The following is a 23,075-nucleotide window of genomic DNA, read 5'->3' as shown; positions in this document are numbered from 1 at the left end:
TCCATTGTCTCAGGCCTAACGAGGGGCCTGTGCCTGGCTCACCCATCCATTCCCTACTCAGACTGACTGTGCCAGACGCTGAGCCTCCCAGCAGGAAGATGCTGTCATCTGTTGACCTGTGGTCTGGGGGGACCCAGGTGGCACCCCTGCGCTCAGGCTTGTTCAGGGGATGGACCCGTCTCTCGCAGGCAGCTGAGGGCTGCCAGCCTGCCAGCCACTGGTGAGTGCTAGGTACCAGACCCTGTAGAGTAAACTGCATCCTCATCTCCTCATGTTCTATGCTAAGATGACTTTTCAGTGAATTCACTGGGAAACCTGACTTTGGGAGAGCCAGAGGTCTGGAGATGATCTGGACTTGGCCGCGTGTGGGTCTGGGCCGTGGAGAGACCAGCCGGGGACCTCCCTCAGGGCAGCCAACTGAACCGAGCCCAGCTTGTATTCTGAAAGAGTGTTCAGCCCCTTTTCCTTGGAAACCCATCCCCAGGCCACGTGCATTGGACGATTCGTTTGCCACATTGCTTCTCCTCGATGGGGACCCATGACTTCCGGAGAGCCAGGAGCGGGGGTCCCCGGTCTCGGTGGCTTTGCTCCAGAGGGCCTGCTCTGCTGCGGCTGCTTCTGCTGCTGCTTTTTCATAGCTAATATTTATCTGGCTGCTCTTGGTCTTAGTTGAGGCATGCGGAATCTAGTTCTCTGGCCAGGGAGGCAGGCACAGTGGGGCTGGAGCCCTGGCCTCCCCGCTGTGGTCCACAGGGCACCTCCACCCAGGGGATGAAGGGCTCTGAGAGGCCAGAGCGGCCCTTGTTCTCTGGAGGGGCCAATGTGGGTGGTGGAATCGAGTGACAAAGCTGGCCTTCCACGTGGGGAACTACAGTCATGGGGCCCCCTGCTCTGAGCAAGGCTGGGTGTCCTCAGATCGGGACCCCAGGTCTGGGTCAGCTGCGGCGATGGGGCTCCTTGCTCTGTCAGGTCCTGGGTGCCGATCAGCAGCTCCTGCCCGTCCCCAGGCCCAGACAGTAGATCTTCTGTGAGTCAGTGACATGCGCCCGGCTATCCCCGCCGGGACTGCATAAATCTTCTCGTTTTTGCCATATCACTGGCTCTCGTGACAGCTCAAGATGTTTCTCTGCTTCTGAGTATCCCTTTTATTAAAAGGCGCTGGAGCCCTGCAGACGTGTTAACCAGTGGCCCCTCTGGCCCCCCTGGCCTCTCCTTTCTCAGCTCAGCTTTCCCTCTTCGCTGCTCCCACAAGTCTTTCACATCATTCATTTTGACATTTAAAAGTTTCCAAGCTTGATCTGAGATGCCACAAACACTGCCATTGTTATTTGGTGGGCTCTGGAATGCTGAGAATCCCAGGACTGGGGCGGGGGGTGGGGGAAGGGCGGGCCTGCCTGCCTTGTCTGGATGCAGGGAGCTCAGTCCTTGCTGGGAGGTGGGCTTCCGCCCTGGGGTTGTGGCCGCTCCCGCCTTCTGCAGGCTCTGCTTGCCTTTCGGGCTTCTTTCCTTCTCACCAGGCCAGTCCCTCCTTTTGTTTTTCTTGAGGATCCTAGAATCTTAATGTTCCACTTTTTCAGGAAAGTTGCTCCTATTACCCAGGGGTGATTCCGTCACCTTCTCCCTGGCTCCTGCTCCTAACAGGCCCTCCATATTTCAGGAGAGGCTGTCAGAGAGAGCAAAGCTGGCCGCGCTGGGTCTCGGGCCACGTGGCGCCATCTCTGACGGTTCTTGGTGGTGGTGCTTTAGTTGCCAAGTAGAGTTCGACTCTTGCGACCCCATGGACTGAAGCCCGCCAGACTCTCTGTCTGTGGGACTCTCCAGGCAAGAGTACTGGAGTGGACTGCTGTGCCCTCCTCCAGGGGATCTTCTCGACCCAGGACTCAAAGCTTCATCTCTTATATCCCCTGCATCTCTTGTACCTCCTGCATTGGCAGGTGGGTTCTTTGCCACTAGCGCCTGAGAAGCCCCTGATGGTTCTTGTGCTGTGCTTAGTTACTCAGTCTTGTCTGGCTCTTTGTGACCCCATGAAATGTAGCCCGCCAAGCTCCTCTGTTCTTGGGATTTCCCAGGCACGAATACTGGGGTGGGGTGCCATTTCCTACTCCAGGGGATCTTCCCTACCCAGGGATCGAACCAGTATCTCTCACGTCTCCTGCATTGGCAGGCAGATTCTTTACCACTAGTGCCACCTTGGGTTCACGGGGTAGGAAAAATGGTGACAAAAAGGCAGGCCTCGTTACCCAAGTGTTATTTTTGTCTGCTAAACACATGAAACAAAATAGAACTACATCCACCATCACAATCACCTTCATTTCCTAAAGCACTTTTGACGCCTAAGACGTAGTAGGAAGGGAACAAAATCAGAGTGAAACCCAGTTTTTGCCAACAAAGGACAAATTTCACACTGACATTTTTACGTGGACCAGTGAAAATTCTACCAAAGCCGAGTGTCAGTTAAAGGGGACCAGTATTTCCAAATTAGAGCTCCTCAAACTTTAAATGCATGCACGGGGGGCTTCCCTAGCAGTCTGGGGGTTCAGACTCTGTGCTTTCAACACAGGGATTGGGTTCCATCCCTGGTCAGGGAACTAAGATCCCACATGCCTCTTGGCAAGGCCAAAAGTTAAAAAAAAAAAAAAAAAAAAAATAGACGTATGCACAAATCTCCAGACCCTTGTTAAAATGCAGATTCTTATTCATTAAGTTGGAATGGGGCTTGGAAGTCTTTTTAATAAGTTCTCAAGTGAGGCCCCGCTCCCAGTGCTAGGTCTTGAGTAGTAAGGGTCTGCCCTGTACAGAGCCCCAAACAAAACCGAGGTTCCATCACCCTTCTGAAGTATAAAATTAGGTAAAGTGTTGTTTTGTACCACGTGAACCAAAACATCACTTATCAACTAGATTCTCTGCTATGGCCTGTCCATAGCATCTCCCACAGACTGCTGTCTGGCTGTAAGTTCCACAGATAAAGTCAGAGGGCTGAATCATGGCTACTGGACAGCTTCAGTCATCCAGGCCAAGCATCAGCTAGACCAAAGGGAGCAGGGCTTTCAAGCCTGCCAATCCCTCTGGCCACCTGCCCCATCCTCCACCCCCAACCCACAGTGAGAGGTGCACTTGGCATCACCACCCTGCGCTGAAATCAGGTTTTCCATAACAGTACTTCGCCTTATTGCATGTGACACGTTCTAATTTTAAAAATACATAAAATGCTCATTCCTATAGACTCAGTGGGTTTTAGGGTCCACCATTAGGTTGTGACCCAGAGTCTGACAAATACACGTGCTCCTTGAAAGCCTTTTTACAAATTGATGTTACGTGAGTTTTTGATCTGTTGTGGAGGAAGGCACAGGTCTTCTGTAGCGTAAGAAGACCTAATTTAGGAAATACTGACTTAAAGTTATAGTCAAAGCTATGGTTTTTCCAGTGGTCATGTACGGATATGAGGGTTGGACCATAAAAATGACTGAGCGCTGAAGAATTGATTCTTTCGAACTGTGGTGCTGGAGAAGACTCTTGAGAGTCCCTTGGACAGCAAGGAGATCGAACCAGTCAATCTTGAAAAAAATCAGCCCTGAATATTCACTGGAGATATATATATATATATATATATATATATATATATATATATATATATATATATAATATTCAGAATAATATCAGCTTCACTGATGCTGAAGCTGAAACTCCAATACTTTGGCCACCTGATTTGAAGAGCCGACACTTTGGGGAAGACCCTGATGCTGGGAAAGATTGAAGGCAGAAGAAGAGAGCAACAGAGAATGGAACGGTTTTGCATGACATCACTGACTCAATGGAAATGAATTTGAGCAAACTCTGGGAGACGGTGAAGGACAGGGCAGCCTGGTGTGCTGCAGTCTGTGGGGCTGCAAAGAGTAGGACATGAGTTAGTGACTGAACAAAAACACAGCACTGAAAATGATGATTTCTCCATATTATATACCCTGTCAGCTCTGTTTTTAAATTTTTTCTTACTTTTTTAATCCAACAATTTTTTTTAAAAGTTTAAAATTTATTTATTTTATGGGTGTATGTATGCACTTATCTGGTTGTGCTGGGTCTTGGTTGTGGCATGTGGGATCTAGTCCCTCGATCAGGGGTTGAACCCAGAACCCTGTACTGGGAGCGTGGAGTCTTAGCCTTGGGCCACCAGGGAACTCCCCCTTATTTTTTTAAATTTAATTTTTATTTTATATTGGAGTATGGTTGATTTACAGCGTTGTGTTAGTTTCAGGTGTACAGCCAGGTCAATCAGTTACACGTACACATACATCCACTCTTTTTCTGATTCTCTTCCCATTTAGGTTATTGCAGAATATTGAATAGAGTTCCCTGTGTTATACAGTAAGTCCTTGTTGGCTATCTATTTTATATATGCTGCTGCTGCTAAGTCGCTTCAGTCGTGTCCGACTCTGCGACCCCATAGACGGCAGCCCACCAGGCTTCCCCGTCCCTGGGATTCTCCAGGCAAGAACACTGGAGTGGGTTGCCATTTCCTTCTCCAATGCATGAAAGTGAAAAGTGAAAGTGAAGTCGCTCAGTCGTGTCCAACCCTCATCGACCCCATGGACTGCAGCCCACCAGGCTCCTCCGTCCATGGGATTTTCCAGGCAAGAGTACTGGAGTGGATGCCATTGCCTTCTCTGATTTTATATATGCTAAGTCACTTCAGTCGTGTCCGACTCTGTGCGACCCCATAGACGGCAGCCCACCAGGCTCTCCCGTCCCTGGGATCCTCCAGGCAAGAACACTGGAGTGGGGTGCCATTTCCTTCTCCAATGATTTTATATATAGTAGTGTGTAAATGTTAATCCAAAACTCCTAAATTTATCATTCCCCCCCACATTTCCCTTTTGGTGACCATAAGTTTCTTTTAAGTCTGTTGTGTGGTGAGCCAAGGATAAAAGAGCAGATAAAACCAAGGAGGGTCTTGGAATGCGGAACAGAAAACCCTGACCCTTGTCGTCCTTCCCTCCCCCATGCTGTAACTATTATGGAACAGTACAGCCCGTCTCCCCGCCTACCCCACAGGCAGACGGCATCCGCCCTCCTCTTCCCCTATCCCACTCCTGGACCCTGGGTGTGAAAGTGGACTGAGGACCCTGTTCCACGTTGCTTCTCCCTTGAACTGGCCTGCTGTTCTCAGAGCATCTCCCTCTCATAGACTTAATTTCCGTCTCATTCCGCCTCATGTCTGGAAATTCTTTTCCAACCTGCGCATGGACCGCAACATGTTATTCTGTTTCTGTTTTGTAAATAAGTTTATTTTTATCATTTTTAAAATAAAGATTCCACATATAAGTGATATCATATGGTATTTGTCTTTGTCTGACTGACTTAGTATAATAATCTCAAGGTCCATCCATGTTGCTGAAAATGACATTATTTCTTTTCTACCCTATAAGCTCCTACTGAAGAGATTTTTTGCCATCCATTTCTTTGGTAAATCTCAGAGTAAACTCATCTTGAATTTCATCTTGGTAAATTCATCTAAGAAAATGGATGAATGAATGAATTAGCATATTTATAGATACATAAGTCCTTGGATGGAAGATTTCAGGACTAATAAATTTTGAAATGTGTTACCAGTAATGTGGTCTGAGAACATAGGAACAACAAAATGTTTTTGAAATTAAAATGTATAGCAGCAGGAAAATGATTGATTTATAAATGGCTTTTGAGTATACTAATCACAGAGGCAATGATAATGTTGCTTTGTACTGAGTCATTACATGCCTACTGCAGTAAACATTTTGGTTCGTAAAATTACAAAGTCTATTTAGAAACTGCCCGTTTTTCTTTTTTGCTTTGTCTTGCTGCATGTGGAATCTTAGCTCCCTGACCAGGAATCGAACCTGTGCCTCCTGCAGTGGAGGCGCAGAATCTGAACCACTGGACCACCAGGGAAGTCCCAGAAACTGCACTTAAAAAAGAAAAAGAGAAAAACCAGAATGTGGCTCCAGGGAGATGAGGTGTATTGCACTGGGCGGGGTGATCTCGCTTTTTAGAGACAGGAAGAAGCTTTTAGAGGATCCTGTCTAGAGCTTTTAAAGCTTTTAATAGGGGATGTTTACTGAAAGGGAACATGGCAGCTTTTAACAGGTGACATTGTTTACTGAAGGGGGACATGGCGGGAGGAGGTTGGGGGAACCCCACGGGGAGTGGAAAGCTGCTCAGGGCTCCTCCCTCCCCTAATCCCAGACACCCATTCCCTGCTGGCCACCTCAGCTCTGATGGGAGACTGACTTGGACCCAGTCTGACCCACTTTCAAATTCTGGGGAGGAAGAACCAGATTGGGTCGCCTGGGACAGCTGTCCATCTCTTGGGTAGTCAGTCGTCATCTGGGAATGCAGTGATGACGTACAGACGTGGTGTTAGGGCGTCTGCTGGCGTGGTGGGGCGTCATGACAACTGTGGTCCAGGCAAGCACCTCAGAAGTGCCCATGAAGAGACCTCTGGTGCTCCTTCTCTGGTGGTGGCTGGGACTCTGTGCTCCCAACATAGAGAGTCCGGGTTTGATCCTAGGTTGCAGAACTAGATTCCCCATCCCACAATTAAGAACTGGTGCAGCCAAATAAAAAGTAAAGTAAAATAAAATGAACATTTTAAAAAAATTGGCTATGGCACTGTGGAACCCTTTGTTCATATAAGATCTTTTATTTTCAATTGTAGAAGACGTTTTCACAATCGATAGCCAGACAAAACATAAAAAATCAATACAAGTGCAAGCCATAATGGAAACATGATTAAACTAACAATATAAAATAATTACATACTATTTGGGGGCCAAGCAGAGTAATGTGGTAAGTGGAAGGGCATCCATGCGCAGTGTTTTCGTCTGCCCAGTCATTCTGTCTTTTGTGCATTTAATCCATTTACATTTAAGGTAATTATCGATATGTAGGATCCTATTACCATTTCCTTAACTGTTTTGGGTTTATTTTGTGTATTTTTTTTCCCCCTTCTCTTGTGTTTCCTGCTTAGAGAAGTTCCTTTAGCATTTGTTGTGAATCTGATTTCAGTTCAGTTCAGTTCAGTTCAGTCGCTCAGTCATGTCTGACTCTTTGTGACCCCATGGACTGTCGCCTATCAGGCTCCTCCTTCCATGGGATTTTCCAGGCCAGAGTGCTGGAGTGGATTCCCATTTCCTTCTCCAGGGGATCTTCTCGACCCAGGAATCGAACCCTGGTCCCCTGCATTGCAGGCAGACACTTTTACCGTCTGAGCCACCGGGGAAGCCCAAAGCTGATTTAGTGGTGCTGAATTCTCCTAACTTTTGCTTGTCTGTAAGATCTTGCCTAGCAGCCAGCTATGAAAAAAAATGGACAAAGGCCGAGTTGTTCTGGTAAAGGAGGTGGTAACCAAAGTCCCGCCAAACTGATATCCCTCTGCTAGTGCTGAGGAGTGAGTTTTGAAAACTGTGGCTCTCACTGTATCTCCTGGTTTTATGGAACAGGTTCAGACGGTAAAGAATCTGCCTGCAATGTAGGAGAGCTGGGTTCGATCTCTGAGTGGGGAAGATCCCCTGGAAGAGGGCATCATAACCCACTCCAGTATTCATGCCTGGAGAAGCCCATGGACAGAGGAGCCTGGCGGGTTAGTCTATGGGGTCACAAGAGCCGGATAAAACTGAGCACAGAAGCTAGCACATGAGGTCACTGCCTCAGAGGTTCACAGCAGCTCAGCGTCAGGGTGTGAAGAGCATCAAGAGCCTGGACTCCTGGGGGAACGTTCTTATGGAGGTCCACTTGCTCCTTGATTCCAGGTACCAAACACACAACGGCTGGCAAAGTCTCCTATTTTAGTAAAATGCCTCTCTTTGGAAAGAAAGCTATTTGTGGAGTTCTAAGCCAAATTGATTTTGATTTACAGGGTTGAAAAAAGAAAAAAAAGAAAGCAACTACAGTCAAATGAAATGCCAGGAGATTTGTGTCCTGAGCTGGAAGTTTAGCCTGATTAGGTTTCCGTAGGTGTGCTCACCTTGCCTCGTCTCGCTCAGCATCCTTCTGCCCTCGCTCTCCCTTGAACATAGACGAGGGTCTGAGGGCCCAGAAAGGCTTGCTCTGGTCACTGACCACTTTTCCGGTTGCAAATACGCTTTGGTGTCTCATGGGATAACGCCTCCAGGCGACGCCTGTGTGGGGGTAGGCAGAAGCTAAACGAAGCAGGAACCTGGTAAGCTTGGTCGCCTCTATCCATTTGGGTTATTTTATTTTTCAAAAAGAAGCTCATCTTATTTGTCCTTCGGGAAACACAATTTATATCTTATCTATTTATTTATTTATTTGTCTGCATCGCAGCATACTGGATCTCTGATCTTCCTTGTGGCATGGGGAATCTGTAGCTGCAGTACGTGGGATCTCATTCCCTGACCAGGGATCGAAGCCGGGACCCCTGCGTCGAGACTGCAGAGTCTTAGCCACTGGACCACCAGGGAAGTCCCTCCACTGGGGTTTTTAAGGGTGCACTTGGGGAGCTCTCTTGGCCGTGTCCTTGCAAACCATTCTAGGGAAGAGTTCGGCTATGCGGCTGGAGGCCGGCCCCCGGCCATCAGCTGGGTGCCCTTTGAAAGTCCGGCCGCTCCTCTCTCCACAGGGCCGTGGGGGCTGTCCAGAGACTCTGCCCTGCACCTCTGCCCTGCGCCTGCTCGCTCAGCCACTGGATGGCACTGTTAGAACTGGAGAAAAGAGGCTTCCTCCCCTGAAACCGTTTTCCCTCATTCCAATCCTCTCCAAACTGTCATTTCCACCCACCTCCTTCCAAACAGAACAGAACAAAATCATTTCGTAGCCTGTTCCTGCTGCTCTGCCCCCAACCCAGTCTGCCCTGTCCGTCCCTGGGTGCCTGCAAAGAGGAGTAGCCCAGCTGCCTCCTTTTCTGCCCTCAGGGTCCCCTCTGTCCATCCTATTTTTGCATCTTTATCATTCTGTGTGTGGTGGGGGTGGGGGCCCCTCTAGAGTTTCAGGCAATCTAGGGAAGCAGCAAGGGCCGTGAAAGACTTATAAGGACCTGGGGGCCTAAAAGAGAAAGCAGAAGTGCCTGTAATCCTTCTGGTCGCATGACTTGTGTTCTAGAAGGAAAAAGAAACTAGGGCTGCATGCACAGAGGCAGAGTGGAGCAGGGTCACTGGGAGAAGGGGCTGGAAGGGGGAACGGGGCGGGGAAGAATGTGCCGAGTGCAGGAAACGGGCTCTCGGCAGTGGAATCTTGGCGTCAACTTGGCCACTCAAAGGCTTTCTGTTCCTGGCTTCTGAGCTGCCGCTGTGTCAGAACCCCCTCCGCCGGGTCAAGGGTGGGTAGAGGCCTGAGCAGCCCTCGCCCTCATGCACTGGTTTTGACCCTTGCTTCCCAGTTCTGGCTGCTACTTCCTCTTCCTGTGAGATGTGAGTGGGGAAGCAGACTGAGAGGACCAAGAGCTGGAGGAGAGAAAACATAGCTGTCCCCCACGTTTGCACACCTATCTCAGGTCCCCCAGACTGCCCGTCGCTGCTGCCTCAGCTCGCTTCCCTCTCAGGGGAGGCGAAAACAACATTTCTTGGGAGGAATTCGCTCTGAGAAAAGCATTTTCCCCTAACAATGACCAGGAAATCCTGTCTTGACTGATATTCTCAAGGTGTGCTGGCCTCTTGGCCGAGTCATTTGAAGGCTTATTCAACCATGCAAACGCCCATGAGACACGGTTCCCAAACTCTGTGGAGGTGTGCTGGCCACACCCCTCCCCTTGGCCAACCCTGACCTTGAGCAGGGAGCCCGGCCAGCTCGCCCAGCCTGCCTGCAGGTGGGAGGTCTCTCTGCTGACTCAGGCCCAGACTGGGTCAGGTGCCTGCCTTCAGTCCCATGAGTAATACCCTGCCTGTCCTCTGCAAAGGGCCTTCCCAGGATTAATGAATTAGTCACCCCCCGGGAGAGCAAGGGAGCAGGTTATGGTCATCCTCATTAAGGCCTTGCCTCATAAGGCCTGCCTCAGGCCAGTGAGCGTCTGGATGTGGGTGCAGGCAGACAGTGGCTCAGGGTGTCCCAGGGAGAGGCCCCTCCAGGGCGCAAGGGAGGCTGGAGCTTCTCACTGGGCAGCTGGGGGCTTCACCCACTGAGGGCCGAGGGGAGGGGACTGGAGAGTCTCAGGTCCACGTGAGAAGATGCAGACAGTTTGACACAGGCTCAGCCACGCAGTTCCACAGTCTGCTCTGCACAGTTCAGAAACTGACGCCGATGGGCCTCCCACCATTCTGCCCCTCCAAGCAGGTCGTCCAGATATTTATGAAATGCGCCTCGGAACCCTTTCCTTTCTGTGTCTGCGTGGGGATTTCAAATGACTAAAAGTGATAAAGCACAGGTCATTATAGGACCCTGCAAAGCAAAAGCGTGTTGTGAATGCCTAGGAGAGTAGGGGCCCCACGTCCCTCTGGGTCACGGGGCCCCCAAAGAGGTTTGTCTTCTTTCGGGAGCAGGACACAGGTGAGAGAGCTTTAGGAGGTAAGAATGTGTCCTGATGGCAGAGCTAGGACCCAAGCACCTTCTGGAAGCCAGACAGCAGAGCAATCCTTTCGGTCAACCCTGTCTGCAGCTGCTTTTTATAAACTTGGCATAAATATGTGCTTGGAAATGCCCGGGCAGTGTATCTGGAAAATATTTTCTACCATTTGAAAATACACACACACACATATACATGCTTAGAAAGGAAAAAACACACACACACACACCAGAAACTGCGCATGTTACAGAATGCCTTCACTTGCGGTTTTTTTCCATTACTTCCTCAGTTCATTTTTCTGCTGCCAATTTTAGAAGGCCATAAGTCATAGTTGTTGTTAAACTTTGTCAGTTAAAATGTAACTCTAAGAACAAGTCATATGATCCATTGGAGCCAAATGGCCTTTTGGAAAGCGTGGTGGTGGGAGGTAGGAGAGCCAGCCCTGGCGTCTCTTCTCTGCTGTGTGTTATGTGTCCTGCCCACGAGAAAACAGAGTCCCCTGTTGCTGGCCTCGGCTCCCAAAGGCCACTGATCCGAGGGAGGGAGGCTTTTCAACTTTTATTCTGTGTGACCCAGGCATGGAACATAATCTTGTGTTTTGAAGTGCTCGTGTGTGCTAAGTCGCTTCAGTCATGTCCAACTCTTTGTGACCCTATTGACTGTAGCCCGCCAGGCTCCTCTGTTCATGGGATTCTCCAGGCAAGAATATTGGAGTGGGTTCCCATGCCCTCCTCCAGGGGATCTTCTGGATCCGGGGATCGAACCTGCGTCTCTTACGTGTCCTGCATTGGCAGGCGGGTTACCACTAGCACCACCTGGGGAGTCCTCAGTCTTACACAATAATGAAATTCTCAATTGTTGAGAGAGACTTGTATATGTAAGTTTTTTTTTTTTAATGTGGACATTTACTTGTTTATCTTATTTATGGCTGTGTTGGGTCTTATTAACTGTTGCGGCACACAGGCGCTTCTGCCTCTATTGTAGCATGTGGGATTTAGTTCCCTGACCAGGGGTCGAACCTGGGCCCTCTGCATCAGGAGTGTGGAGTCTTAACCACTGGACTACCAGGGACGTCCCCTCCTCATGGAGGTTTTACTCTAGTGGGATCGATGGACAGACAGACACGGGCTGACTCACCCCTACAGTGCCTTTTGCACATGAGGCTAGCTACATCCCTGGAGCAGAGGGACAGATGGCTAAGAGCCACCAGGAAAGACGGCCTTATCACAGGCAGAGTGGGATACCCTTGGGTCTGTCATGTACTGTCCAGAGCCTGCCCGCCTTCCCTGTGGAGTGGGCACAATGCCACTGCTCATGGGGTGAAATAACAAAAGGGAAAAGCACATTTGTTGTTGTTGTTAAGTCACTAAGTCTTGTCCGATTCTTTGCGACCCCGTGAACTGACTAGTTCAGACCTGGGAAAGGAGTACGGCAAGGCTGTATATTGTTACCCTGCTTATTTAGCTCACATGCAGAGCACATCATGTGAAATGCTGGGCTGGATGAATCACAAGCTGGAATCGAGATTGCCAGGAGAACTATCAATAACCTCAGGGATGTAGATGACACCGCTCTAACGGTAGAAAGCAAAGAGGAGCCAAAGAGCCTCTTGATGAGGATGAATGAGGAGAGTGAAAAAGCTGACCTGAAAGTCAAATTTAAAAACTAAGATGATATCACTTCACGGCAAATAGAAAGGGAAAAAGGAGAAGCAGTGGCAGGTTTTGTTTTCTTGGGTTCCAAAATCTCTGTGGACGGTGACAGGTGTTGGCAGCTCCCATAACCCTCTCCTGGGTCCCTGATGATCAGGTCCATTTTCTGCCTTCTCCTTTGAATAAACTGATGGAATCATCCAACCTTCCCTGGACAAACAGACCCTTTCCAAAACAGCCGGTCTGAATGACACTTGTCGGGACCTGCTCCCCCAGGTCCTTTCATGGCCCCTTGGTGCTGAGTCCAGCTTCCCCGCCGCTGGCCCTTAACGAACACGGGTGGGGCCGAGCTCCTCTCTGCGCCCCACATGTGCTACGGCCCTGCTCGCTCTCTACCTGGGGCTGCAGCTTCTCAATGCTGTCTACGGAGAAAAGTTTCAAAGACTCAGGAAATGAACTCACTTGTTTCCCCCCTCCCCCTTCTTTTCCAAAACAGTGCCGCCTTCCTGGAAGAAAACAAGCAAAACAAGTGTGACTGTTTAAAACATTATTGGAAAACGCCTTCTTCATGCATGCTACAGCTCCTCTGGGGCGGGCGTGTCACCCTGGGCTCCCTTTGCTGCTCAGCCCCTGGTGCATGTAGTGGGGAGGGGCCAGGGCAGCCTTGGAGGAGGAGGAGGAGCTGCTGGAGCCTGGGAAACAGGCCCCTCTAAACGCCCACGTGCCCCTCGCACACTCCCATGTGGAGATGCGTGCACCTGTGCGTGCGGACCCCACATCCAGCTGAAGGTAGCCCAGTGGTCTGCCTTCCTCCCAAGCGGGGACTGGCTTCTGCCGGGCGTGGGGCTGACTATTCTGGGTTTCTAGGTGTTGTTATAAATAACATCATGGGCTGAACGGGGGATTGAAGACGAAGCCTTTTCCTTTCGGCCATCTGGGCAGGATGCTTTTCCTTTGATGAGGGGAAAAAAAAACTTAGCTGTGTTCCAACTGGAAAATTGCCTCCCAGTTAAGGTGACAGCAGACACTGAATGATCCTGTCTTTGCAGGAACGAGAGCAGGCTCTGTCCGGGGCGGGGGGCAGGGCGGGGAAGGCCCTTCAGTTGCTCAGGCCCTGACTTGAGGGGACCCGGGGCCGGGAGAGCCCCCTTGAGGTGTTCAGCAGTGTGGCTCTCTTGGGGCAGGTTTTTCCATTACCAGGCCGTGACAGCCGCGCATGGCAGACACCCTCCAGAGATCTCTCTCCTTTCATAACACTGAAGGATTTTTTTTTCTGACTCATCTTCAGAAGATCCCCCTCCCCCTCGTCGTTTGAAAATAAATATAATTAGTAACAGGCAGACATACTGTATATAGCCAGCCCTTCCTATCCGGGAGAGTTATAATTAAATGTACATGCTGTCTGCTGTTCACTGTCTGCTAAATGCTTCGCCACCCGCTTTAGGGAAGCGGCAGCCCCCCGGGTGGATGTTGCAGGGAGAGAGAGCGGGTGGGGCTGAGTTCAGTGCCCCGTGGAGCGTGAAGGCTGGAGTGCTGGCGGAGTGGCAGGCTTGCCCCCTGTCCCTTGCACTGCCCGCCTCTCTGCCTTTCTCCATTGTCCGCCTTGAGAGGCTCCAGGAAATGCCTGGTCAGTTCTGGGGACTGTCCCCTCCTGGGAGGCAGAGAGATGGTTGCCAAGCCTGGTTGTCATGGCAACACGGTGGCTGCTGCTCCTGCAGCTGGTGAGGGGCACCTGAGCGCGTGCAGTTTGGTGAGATCTGCCCTCCCCAGGCCAGGGGCCAAGACCGTTGCGTTCGTCTAGTCCCAGCTCCTGGCCTGTGAGGTTATCCCCAGGTAACCCTCGACTCTCCTTCCTGACACCAGGGTGGGCTGGGTGCTCGGCGGCCACTGCCCAGGCTCCGGGAGAGGTCATATTCTGCTGAAATCAGTGGGTCAGGTGGCTCTGGGAATGCACACGCACCTCGTGGATATATTCTGGGACCAGAGCACAGCCAGCAGGCTTGGCGACACCGGGCCTGGCGACACAGCAGAGGCGGGTGTCCCTCCTGTCCCTCGGGCAGCTGAGGCGGTCACCGGATGACGAGTTGGCCTGGCCCTCCCTGGCCTGGACTGAGTACAGCAGCGTCATCCGAGCCACGGGCACCTTCACCCGAGTTGCTCTCAGAGTGTTTTCCAAGCAAATAGTAGTTTCACAACACCCGTGAGAAGTAGGTGCGGTGACAAAGCATTCTTTGTCCCTGTCTTACAGATGGGGAAATGGCAGGGCTGGCCTGGCCAGCTGGTGAGGCCAAGAAGGGGAGGCGGGTGCCCTCCCCTGCCCTGGGGCTCTGGAGCACGAGGGGCCAGGGTCTGCTGGCTCGTGGTCTCAAGTCCAGCTCCTGGGGGGAAGGGGGAGACCCCTCAGAGACGGAGGCCATGGGTGGAGGCAGTGCAGGGCTTCTCGGGACTGATGAGCTCAGTGGCCAAACCAGGAACTCAGTCACAGCCCTGTGGTCTGAGGTGCTGACCCCAGCAAGTGTCTACCACGCTCTACCAAGCCCAGTCTGCTTAAAGTTACTGGACTCTTGGAAGTGGTGCTTAAGTACTTTTTGAGCAGCTGTGCTGGTAATACTTCCAGGTGCCAGGGCTATGGTGGTAAATGAGGCAGACGGGGCTCCTGTGGCTTGTGGGGCTCGCAGGAGACAGATAGTCACCACATCAAATGAAGAGGAAAATAAAAATGCACGATGTAGTAGAGATGGGCTAGAGGGGAGGCTGGGGGAGGGGGGCCAACTTTAGGTAGGGGAGCAGAGCAGGAGTCTGTAGGAGCTAATCCCAAGTGATGGGGAGAAGCTGGACTGGCCCGAGCATGCCAGAGGGAAGGGGCAGTGGTGCAGAGGCCACAGGGGAATGAGGTGGCCTGTTCAAAGGTTAGGGAGAAGGACGTTGCAAGAGATGACGTTGGGAGTAAGCAAGCAGTATGTGACCCCGGATTTATGTCTTGGAGAGGCGGTACCGACATACTTTTCTGATGGACTGGATGTGGGGCATGAAGGAGGGGAGAGTTAAGGATGACTTCTGAGTGTTTGCTTGAGTTGCAGAGTAGAGTGGCAGATTGAGATGGGGAGGACTTAGAGCACGCGGAGACGGGAAGTGAAGAGGATGGTCTTGGACACGGGTGTTTGAGATGCTGCCTTCTAGCCGGCTGCAAATGGGGCTTGAGTATCAGCCTTTCTTATGCTCTCCTTCTGAGATCATGGAGAAGAAAGATGGAAAGTTGGGACTACCCTGGTGGCCCAGTGGTTGAGACTCTGCGCTTCCAGTGCAGAGGGCAGGTTCGATCCCTGCTTGGGGAAATAAGATCCTGCATGATGCAAGGCCAAAAAAAAAAAAAAAAAGTGGTGAGTTCTATCCCAGTTGGGTTTTGAATTCACTGGGGCCTTCCAGGGGAAGCCTCACATCCCATATTTTCCAAAGAGGATTATACTCCTGCTTTCTGGGTTGGGGGAGGTCTCTTCTACTGTAGGGGAAGGAGACCAGCCAAGATGGGCTTGTGCCATATGGTGAACAGCCTTCTGCAGACCCAGCCTGCTTTTCCTTTCCTGTCCAGCTCATCTTGTCCCTTCCCGTTCAGAGCCAACTCCTCGGTCATTTGTCCTTGGGCATCGCAGTTAGACTGATCTCATCGCCTGTGGGTGAGGAAGAACTGGAGCCTTGTCTCTCTTTTGGCTGATTAAATGGAATGGTGAAGGTTTAGCCATTTCTTCTGAGAAGAGGCATTTGAAGAGCTGTGAGCAGCAGCGTCATTGGCCAGAGAGGGATCTGCTGAGTAGCAGGGCTGGGATCCTCTGTGCCTCTTCACAGCATGTACCTTAGAAGAACCTGTTCATTCTCTTGTAGCATAAATTGGAAACTATAAAAAGACTTGATATTGGGCTCACCTACTATATGTCACTGCAAGGCCAGCTTATAGCCTGTAGTGCCATGGAAACGCCAATTCTGGGTCTCCAGGGAATTATTTTAGAGCAAAGGACTTATTGTGATATTTACATATATGGGACTCTCCTGACATCATAGAGCTTTACAATGTGGCATGGAGTGTATATTTTGGATTTTACCCTGGAAGTTTACTTGCTGGTGTACTAAAAACACTGAAGTGGATTTGGGGATATCAGTTCTCATACCCCCAACAACTCCTTGGGTAAAAAGTCAGAAGTTCGTCTATTAGAATCAGTTTTTCAGCCAGACAGAATGACTATCATTGGCGTTGTGCTCTCCAACTCACAAAATGCTTTCACAGCCATTTCCTCATCCAACTCTCCCCACAATTCCTATGTGGATATAGAGGCAGCAGCTCAGAGAGGCTGAGTCATTTGTCTAAAGCCACACAGCAGAAGGACAGCTGGGAATGAGCCCCAGTCCTCTGGCCTCTACCTGCCCGAGGCCCTGGTGTTGCATCTTTGGTGGAAAAGGGCCAGGGTGGTTCTGGCACCTGGACCGACCATGTGACAGTGAGTTTGGTAAGCCCAGCCTGGGAGGTGTTTGAAATTCCCTGAGCTGGCACCTGGGAACTAGTCCTTCTTTCCAGAAGGCTGTGTTGCAATGTGACCAAGAAGGTTGAGACTGAAAGGCATTACTTCACCCATGTGAGTGAAGGTCATTCATCACCCCAGGAAGTGCATGGAGCTGCGACGTTTAGGAGGGAGGTGAGCTGCTTCTGAGTGAAGCCTCGGTGTGGCCTGGCACCCTTCCACATGGTGGGGAGAAGGGGAGCTTCTGGAAGGGAGCTAGGCAGGTAGCTTGGCCCAGGACCCCAGAGTCCCCCAGGACCCTGGCCATACCCGAACCAACCCCTCTTCTGAGAATGCTAGGTGGAGGTTGCACCCACAAACAGGAGGGACACTGGTTCACAGGAGCTGGCTGAGACTTTTTGCTTCCTGTGATGGGCACGACTGGAGGGTCATCTGGGGAAATCTGAGTGACTGAGAGCTACCTGAGTGTCCTTGCATGAATGGCCTCTCTTCCAGGTTGAGCAGGCCATGCTTGCTTTCTTGTCTGAGGAGTCCAGAGTGTCCCACCTGCACTGGTGTTCATGGAAGTCCTGTCCCTCAGAGTTGGGTGGGGGGACAGAGTCCTGGACACATTTGTACACGTTCCTGCCGTGAGCGCCTATATATATTTTGGCCACGGGATCTTACTTCCCTGGCCAGGAATCGAATTCATGACTCCTGCAGTGGAAGCTTGGGGTCTAACCACTGGACTAGCAAGGGAAGTCCCGGGCACCTGTAACTGGTGAACTAGGGTAGTGCCAGGGCCTTCTGCCTCACACTTGTGACCTGGCTCTCCGTCACGGCTCCCTTTTGGCCTCTTCTGATGAGGGCCCAGGGCTGAAATGTCCTTGAAAGTCACCACTCAGGCCTCAGGTTGGTGTCCCTTCTTCAGAGAGGCTTTCCTGACGTTAACACCCATGCCGCCAACAACCTTGGTGCTTCCCATGACACATGTCTCCACCAGAAACTGGTTTCTCTATTTGTTTGCTCCTCACATCTCTTCTCACCCAAACGTAAACTCCATCAGATATTGCCTTGTACCTGGTCCGCCTCCTGTCACACCCTCAGCACCTGGCAGAGCCTGGTGCTGGCACACGCAATATCAATACCCCGAATGAGTGAATGCAACCGAGTAGCTGACACGGAGGTGGGCTGGAGGGTGGGTTCATCTGAGCCGATGCCCCACGAGCACCCTTGAGGATGCTCTGGGCTCCAGCAGCAGGCAAACTTTGTTCTCCTGGACCCCTGCGACGCTCTCTCTGGGGCTGAGCTGGAGGAGCGTCCTAAGAGCATGGTTACTCCCTGATGGATGAGTGGGTTGTACGGAGGAGTAAACCCAAGGACTGGCCAGAGGTCAGGGGTCATTCCGCCTCAGAAACTGCACATGTCAATAGCATCAAGGCTCCCAGGAATGTGGTTTTGGTTGATGTAAACTTGCTGCAATAGACCACACCTGCTTCTCAGCCCAGGGACGTGGGAAAGAGAAAGACACGGCTTGTTTTGGTGGTGGCGGAGGAACCGGTAATAGTAGAAGCATGCCCTTCGTCTGACTCAGAGTGGGTGCCCTGCCGTCGCCTAAGGACCTCAGGGAGGTCGGCCCAGGGCTTCTTGCCCTGCCTCGTCAGCGCTCGGCAAGCCACGTGTTCCAACAAGTACTGGCGTAGGGGATGGAACAGCCTGCCTTTTGTCCAAATTTTTCCTTTGAACTTAAGATGTACAAAACACCTTTTGAAGAGGAACATAATGGGATTGGGACGGGAAGACTGCCTCATCTGGACACTCACGTCCTCAGCTCTGCCCAGAGGGCTTCTGTCGTCTGCTCCTCTGGCACCTGCATCACATCGAGTCTTTGGGCTCCCAGGCTGGTCAGCGTCCACGGTCTCCTTCCGAGGAGGCCATCACATTCCCCGAATCTTCTTCTTCTCCTCTCCCCGCCCCCAGTTATTCTGCTAAGAGGATGTGGCAATTGAAGAGTGAGCTTCTGGAGCCGGAAGCCTGCCTGCAGACCCTGTGTTTATCCCCAGAACTCTTGAGGCAGAGAAAGCAGGACAGGTGAGAACAGCTAGAGAGTGACTCGCGGGAAGGTCTAGGTTTCGCTCCAGGGGATTCTCCTGGTGCCGGGGAACACGCTCAGCCCTCTCCCCTCCAGTCTTCTCTCTTGCCCAAGAGCTGCTGGTGGGAGGTATGAACTCCTTTTCTCAGGCAGTGGAGGGCCTGCCTTGCTCCTCTGGACCGCAGCCTTTATCCCTCACAGCGCCCCTGTGTGGCAGATGCTGTAATTGCCTTGCAATTCATCCTGGAGTGTGACCCCAGGGTACCGGGAGCTGAGACTGAATGGAGCCTGCACCATGCTGTGCAGAGAGGGGCATTTGACAGATGGGGCCAAAATGTGGACCCGACACCCACCCACTCACATACCTTATACCTTCTGTAGGAATCCTGTTCTCAGCAAGTGGTGGTTTAAAAGCCATGGTGATCCGCTTTGGATTCAAGCTACATCCCGAGGCTTTTGTAAGTCTCCCCTTGGTCAAATGAGCAGTTTGATGCCTTGGTTTTCTTTAAAATGCTGGAAATGTTTATTTCTTCTTGCTTCTTGTTCTTTCAAGCTTGAAATTTCTCTGCACATCAAAGTCTTCAAAATGCCCTCAAACTTGTCTCCAAAGGCATTCTCACTTGGCTCTGGGTGATGGCAGATGTTCTTCCTTTGGGAGGTGGAAGCTTGTGTTCTGTTCTCCAGTTCGGTGATGTTTAGAAGACCAGATACCGAGACAGACGGCCTTTTTCTCAGAAGAGCAGAAATCTGTGTTATGTTTTCATAGATTTTGATGATTCTAAGTCGGGGTAGCTGAAGTCTACATGGCGTTTGATGTGCAGTGGTCTTATCTGCTGCAATCTATGTTTCTTATGGTTTTACAGCATCTTAGTACAATACATCAGTGTGGCCATATCCAACAGGATTTTTTTCCACCATCACATTTGGTATATCATGAATGTATGTGCATATCCTATGGACAGCTCTGACCATATTTCACTCAGAATTCGTTTATCTTTCTAAAGATTTTCTTACCTAGTCATTAAAAGATGCAATCTAATTACCTAGGTAACTTTTTCATTAAGCCCGTTAAAAAATGTATTTATTTATTTGGCTGCGCCGGGTCTTAGTTATGGCACATGGCACCTTCGATCTTCGTTACAGCAGGCAGAATCTTTAGTTGTGGCATGCGGGATCTAGTTCCCTGATCAGGGATCGAACCCAGGCCCCCTGCATTGGGAGCTGAAAGTCTTAGCCACTGGACCACCAGCGAAGTGCCAAGCCTGTTTGTGTGTTTGTTTAAATAGAGGAGAACAACAGCAACAGCATTACAGTTCTTGATTTCTTGTCCCTCTTTGCCCCAACTTACCAGACGATATCTGTCCTCACACATCTGTCTGCCTCTTGCTCTCTCCAGGAACTGGAAATAAACCACCCTTTCCTATTCCTGGCCACTCATCTGCATGTCTGCCTGCATCCTGGCCCCACAGCCCACCCCTCACTCCCTGCAGTTCTCTCGCATCCTAGGGAAGTCAATTCTGTTACCCTGCAGAGTTCTGATTTTCCTGCTCTTTATCCTTAGCTTCATTCATTCAGGACTTCACTTCCTCATGACTCCTTACGAACCCACCGAAAACTCGCCTGCTGAGGCCATTCATCTGCACTCTTCCACACTCGCATGTCCAGGTGCACAGGGGCATGTTGAGGGAGAGGTCCCACAGATGTCTCAAGCTCAAGACGGCCAGGAATGAAGGTGCCATCCTCCTCTCGAAGTCTGCTTAGCTCCTGGTATTTCCCATGGCAGCTGGGGATGCAGACTCATCCAGGAGCACCTGGGTGTCATCCTCACTCGGCCTCACCTCCCCTGTTCTAGTCTATGGGTTGAGTTGACTTTCTGACTCCTGTCTCCTGGACAGTGCGCCCTTCAGCACTTGGCACCCCACTGGGCCCACATCCCTCTTGCCTGGACTATGACAATAGCTGATCTATTAATCTCTTTGCTTCTTGAAACTCTCTCCAAACTGAGTAGAGTAGCCATTGACAGTGGGAATATGGCCATGCACTCCTGGTCTTTTTTCCCATATGTTTTACCACAGGATGTGGAACAGAGTTCCCTGTGCTGTATCATAGGACCTGTTTGTTTATCCATCCTACATATAATAGATTGTATCTGCTAATCCTAAACCTTCAGTCCAACCTTCCCCCACCTCCCTTTCCACTTGGTCTCTTCTCTGTTGGTGAGTCTGTTTCTGTTTCATAGATAAATCCATTTATTTCATATTTTAGATTCCACATGTAAGTGATATCATATGGTCTTGGTCTTTCTTTTTAAAAACTTCATTATGTATTTATTTATTTGGCTGGGCTGGGTCTGAGTTGTGACATGCAGGATTGCCGCATGCCAGATCTAGTTTCCTGGCCAGGGGTTGAACCCAGGACCCTTGCGTTGCAAGTGTGGAATCTTACCTGTTGGACCACCAGGGAAGTTCCTGTCTTTCTCTTTCTGACTTATGTTACTTAATATGATAATCTCTAGGTTCGTCCATGTTGCCGCAAATGGCATAGCTTCATTCTTTTTTATGGCTAATATTCCATTGTATGTATGTATGTGTGTGCTTCCATGACTGCTGACTAGCTGTGGGGCACACACAAGCTCTTAGCCCGGCATGCAAACCTGGACCCTGTTTATATTTTTGGCCTCATTTCCTGCTACTCTGTGCTCTAGAAGTTCTGAGCAACTCGTAATCACCAGCATCTGCATGCTGGTCATGCCCACTGGGGCTTCCCAAGTGGCTCAATGGTAAAGAAGCCACCAGCCAATGCAGGAGATGTGGGTTTGATCCCTGGGTCAGGAAGACCCCCTATAGAAGGAAATAGCAACCCACTCCAGAATTCTTGCCTGGAAAATCCCATGGACAGAGGAGCCTGGCGGGCTATAGTCCATAGGCTCGCAAAAGAGCTGGACACGACTGAGTGACTAAACAACAGCCACATGCCCGTGGCCTTACTAAGTATGAGTCTCTTTGCCAGGGATAACTCCTAATTTCTCAGTTTCCTGGCAAACTCCTATTCATCCCGCAAGATCCTCACTCAGGATCACCACCGCTTCCCCCTACCTAAGGCAGGACCGCCGCGAGGGGCCCGCTCTCCTCCTCCCGTGCTCTGTTGTCATTGTCTGCCTTCCTGCTGCCATCTCGTCTGTGGGGCTGTAACTGTTCTGAGAGCAGGACCTGTTTTGCTACAACCCAGTTTCTAGCGCAACACACAGCATGTTAAATGCTCAGTAAACATATTGAGCTGAGACTGCAAATATTCCTGTTGTTGTTCAGTTGCTCAGTCGTGTCTCTTTGTGACCCCACGGACTATAGCCCGCCAGGCTTCCCTGTCCTCCACGATCTCCCAGAATTTGTTCAAACTCATGTCCATTGAGTCAGTGATGCCATCCAACCATCTCACCCTATGCCTCCTTCTTCTACTGCCTTTAATCTCTCCCAGCATCAGGGTTTTTTTCCCAATGAGTCGGCTCTTCACATTAGGTGGCCAAAGTATTGGAACTTCACCTTCAGCATCAGTCCTTCCAATGACTATTCAGGATTGATTTCCTTTAGGATGGACTGGCTTGGTCTCCTTGCTGTCCAAGGGAATCTTGGACAAGAGTCTTCTCCAGAACCACAGTTTGAAGGCCTCAATTCTTTGGTGCTCAGCCTTTTTGATTGTCCCTCCCTCACATCTGTGCATGACTACCATAGCTTTGACTATATGGACCTTTGTCACAAAGCAACGCAGACCTTTGTTGGCAAATATTCTAGGAAAGTACAAAGAAAAGTCCTGGGTCCTGGTCCTTAGGCCTCTTCACGGCTAATACAGCTCAAAGAGAAACACCTGGCAGGGCCCAAGAGACATCACAGAACTCGTCTCCCCCGTCTGGGGTGGCCGACTGCTCTCACATTGCCTTTTTTGGTCAGAAGACTTGAGCCTGATTTGGCTTTGTCATTTACTGATGCTGAAACTCTCTGAGCTTCAGTGTGCTAAAGGAGACAAGGATTTGCTAGGATAACAGCCCAGAGCCTGCTGTGAACCTGGGGGCTGCTACAGAGCTCTCTTCCTGCCACCAGGAATCTGGGCTTGCATCTCACCTACAAGCACAAGGGGCACGTGTGCCCCCAGCCTGTGCCCAACGCTGTTTATAAAGGTCGATGCGCTGGCAGGGATGTGGCTTCAGCTGACAACGGTCTGGTACATTAGCAGCTGTGTTCCTTTATGGGGTGACGGCTGGGGAAGGTATTATAACAGTGCTGTTTGGGGTCACCTAAGGTTGGACAATGTGATGGAGCCACAGAGTTGAGGCTGTGGAGTGGCTCTGTTTTGACTCA

At 50.7% G+C, this 23,075-nt stretch overlaps 1 long non-coding RNA gene and 1 other non-coding gene across 2 annotated transcripts in view; one reads left to right on the top strand and one right to left on the bottom strand.

The window, feature by feature from the left end:
• Positions 1-7,412: 7,412 nt before the first annotated feature.
• Positions 7,413-23,075, top strand: part of LOC138429974 (uncharacterized) — a 96,849-nt gene continuing 81,186 nt past the window's right edge. Inside the window, exon 1 of the long non-coding RNA XR_011252935.1 lies at positions 7,413-7,784. This is a non-coding gene — a long non-coding RNA (uncharacterized lncRNA). The remainder of the gene's footprint in view (positions 7,785-23,075) is intronic.
• On the bottom strand, positions 11,488-11,560 carry TRNAR-CCU (transfer RNA arginine (anticodon CCU)). Its single transcript has one exon. It is a non-coding gene; the product is annotated as a tRNA-Arg (tRNA).

This window comes from Ovis canadensis, chromosome 25 (genome assembly GCF_042477335.2).
Source record: "Ovis canadensis isolate MfBH-ARS-UI-01 breed Bighorn chromosome 25, ARS-UI_OviCan_v2, whole genome shotgun sequence".
NCBI classification, from domain to species: domain Eukaryota; kingdom Metazoa; phylum Chordata; class Mammalia; order Artiodactyla; family Bovidae; genus Ovis; species Ovis canadensis.
Note: the sequence above shows the minus strand (reverse complement) of the source record. Positions and strands in the feature narration are given on the sequence as shown.